Source organism: Amblyomma americanum, chromosome 5, assembly GCF_052857255.1.
Source record: "Amblyomma americanum isolate KBUSLIRL-KWMA chromosome 5, ASM5285725v1, whole genome shotgun sequence".
Classification (NCBI taxonomy): Eukaryota; Metazoa; Arthropoda; class Arachnida; order Ixodida; family Ixodidae; genus Amblyomma; species Amblyomma americanum.
In genome coordinates this window covers 188,860,869-188,864,558 of record NC_135501.1, presented here as the reverse complement: position 1 = coordinate 188,864,558, position 3,690 = coordinate 188,860,869, and positions in this window count along the sequence as shown.

Sequence of the window (3,690 nt, the reverse complement as noted above, 5' to 3'; positions counted from 1 at the left end):
GTCTCCGCGGCGCAGGTCACGCGGGCTTGACTCGCGCAGACACCGGGCGCCACCTGTTGATGCCTGTCGCATGTGCACTGCTGTTAGAGGAGTTCACGCAGGAAAGGTTACTGGCGCTTTTACGTTGCTGATGTCGTAAATCCCGCAGTTTTCAGGAAAGGAAATCTAAACAACGACCAGATCAACGAAAAAAAGGAATCTTGTTGAGTTAATTGTAATTCCTGCACTTTTCTTCTGTCATTTTACCCTAAAACGCTGGGAATAACGGAAACATGTTACTTTCTTCTGCACGGTGTTCTGCTGTCTAATTCTTTTTTTTTTCGCTCTATATAAGAGTATGCTTAAGGTGCCACTCAGTTATGCGAATCGAAACTGTATACATGCCTGCTGCAATGAAAGCTTAAATCAACTTCATGAAAGAAGTAATTGCGCTAAGGATCTTCAAGTACCGAATTAATGATTACGAATATTTTTGTTTTGTAATTGTTAGATGTCACTTATGTTCCTCCCAAGTACTTCTACCAAAAACAAATTTTGTTGCTATCTACCTTTCGCTGCTTAACAAGTTTAAGTGAGATTTTCGAGCATATTTCTTTTCAAGAAAGAAGACTAAGAATTAAGTCCGATTTCAAAAATAAAATTTTCATGAATTATTGAAGTGCGAGGCGAAAGGTGAAACCTATGCAGCTTGTACTGTCATTCACGGTATAGAAATCTATATCACAGCCTAACTTCACCTAACTGTGTCTTGTTTTTCTAAATACATTTTTCTATTGCTGCTCACAGCGCTTCTACAAATTTTGCTGCGTTCGTCGCTTTTTCTGGTCATGATTAGTTTCTCCGGATGTCAATAGGAGGCATTGCAGGAGCCCAGCTGTTGGTTTCCTGTCCCGTTTTCAGAGGAACGCTCCGCTGCTCGGAGGCCGTTAACTTAAAATGCGCTTCCGGTCGCAGTTTTCTAAGCGATCACGAAAGCTCTCGTTACGACCATTGTGTTCTCATGCCAACAGAGGGCCGCTGCCGAGCGTTCAAGGAAGCACGAATCTCCGGTGACTGATGGACCGCGAGCCGCCTCCACCCACATCGAGGAGCTCGTTAGGAATCCCGTTTCCGGTCGATTCTTGTAGAAAACTGGACGAGATTCGGCAGCGCAAACGTATGGATGGTTGGAGAACTTGGCCCGTGTTCGTTAAACAAGAATCAGTGCACAGAAAAACATACACATGCACATGACAAAAGTGCATGCCACCAGGCCTCGCAATATTTTCTTCTTTTCAATATCTTGTTACGTGTGAGTCATTTTTCTTGCACGCTGCTGTTCTTTTTGTTTTTGATTTTTTTTGTAATGTGAGGTTCCTGCATTCGCGTCCGCCACGGGATAAGGTCGTCTAAGCGATCGCTGACATTTCGATCTCATTCTTGGCTCCAGTATAATTTGTTTGTGTCTGCGTGCTTACGTGTTTAGAGCAACCGAATGAGGAAGAAAGTACAGTCGCGGACAGAATAAGACGCACCACGCTTTGGCGCTCATGTTTTCCAAACGCGTTACCTATGCGAAAATTATTATTTTTTTTTACTTATTCAAATAAATTTTGCTTGTGCGCTTACGCATCACGGCAGCTGGAACCATTCTATTTGCGTTAGACGACACGAGGAAAGAATTGTAAAGCCGAAGCGTGGCCTGTATAATTCTTTGCGCAACTGTACAATGATTAGTCTGATCCGGACGGAGCCGAACCACCTGTCTTCCAAAGCAGTGGTTTCTTCGAATTTTATACTCGAATTTTATTGTCGATTTCTATACTCGAATTCTCTGCTCGCTGGCAACATTTTATGGCATTTCAGTAGAGCCTAGGCAGGAAATGGGGGAAGACGGGCGTTTGTCCCTGTGCCATGGGCTCCTCAGTAGTATTGATTCTGCATCCTCTCTTCAACTTCCCCCCTTCACCCATCCGCAGCCCAAGCCGGAACAACAAAAAACCCTTCCCCACGACGCGGGGACAAAGGTCCGTCTCCTCCTCTTCCCTGCCTAACTTCTGCTGCAGTGCCACAGAAAGTTGGCCGCCAGTATATGTTACTAAAATTTACTGAGGCGGGCCCGGAATAACACATGCATAGCTATTACGGGTCGGATATTTAAGTGACGTTGCCCCGCGCTTTATTTTACAGCACAGCTGTCGGTGACACGTTTACCGGTTGAGTGGCGTTGGTGGTGTAGCCATATCACGTCACCAGCTGCAGAGCACGTGACCACGTATCGGTCACGTGGTTTATATACTACGCCTCCTTCCTCCTCCCTTCTATTCGTTGGTGATTTCAGCGCCGATATCAGAGAGAACAAGAACTTTGGCGTTGACTTGACTATGCCTATTAACAACGCAAAGATGGTGACGTCAGAAAAGGCAATCACTACCTCGAGACAGAGTTGCATAGACCTCGCTTTCCAGAATAAGATAATAGTGCGACAGTTAGGGTACAGGTGTGGCCACAGTATTACGAAGCACGCTTTGGTGTTTGAACTTTTCTCATGCGTTCTGCAGAGAAGATATGATGGTTTCTTGGGTACATGCGAGAGCGGACCAGTGGCATGTGCTATCATATTTTAAAAGTAATTCATAATTTTTGTTTGGCAAAGCGTGTTAAAAGTTTGACCGCTGCAGTGTGCTTCGTAATATTATGGCCGAGACTGTACATACGCGTTCATTTCACAGGCCGCAACGTACCCTTAGCTAGTGGGGAAAGCATTCATCGAGAAGAAGACATGCTTAAAATCGCGAAAAAAAGCAGTCACGAATAAAAAAGAACTGATTGATAAAATATTGTCAACGTCTGGACAAAATGTCGCTAATACTTCAGTTAGCATAAAAAACTTCATTTAGTGCCAGAGGTCACCCAGAACAGCTACACTTTAATAACGCATTCGGGTGTCCACCGAAATATGTGAGACAGTTACTTCGCCATTTCCTTTCCTAAAAACCAATTTTCATTTCATATCAATGTGTCAAACGACAGCGGTGGTTTATTTTCCGTGCTGCTATATGTGGTGCGCTTGTGTCGCGCTGGGAAGGCAGTCTCATCAAAAAGCCGAGAACGAACCGTGACACACAACACCTGAAACTTCTGTAGTATCTATTTAAGCCTATTTATGACGTAAACTTCTCACAGAAGTGTGAAGCACGAACGAATGGTTGATTGACCGTCCTGATGTACGCGTAGTCTGGGTACGACGCGGCCCAACGTCCCTGCAACATCCAACAAGCTAAAAAGACCAGAGTCCAGACGTCGCTAGCGGTGCAGCAAAGAAATCCAGGTTATTTACTGAAAGATTTCAACTTCTTTATGTATGAAATGACAGACTTCTTAATGTCTTATTTTGATTCTTGAACAGAAAAATGGTAAGAGAACGAGAAGCAAGAAGAAAAAGACAACTTTATTGTAAGTACGGGCGTAGGTAGATACCTTACGTCCACAAGGTTTAGGCTGGTGCAGTTCAAACACTTGTTTATGGGGCTTAACCAAATTTAAATGAGCTGTTCACGTTAGGGATTGAGTCGTCTTCATATAGGTCGGAATTAAGACAGCGAGATATATGGTGCTTTTGATTTCGGCAAAGAGCTTTACCTTTTTTAACAAGAAATCAATGCTACACTTTAAAAGAACAAATGGAGACTTTAATATCCTGCTTGATAT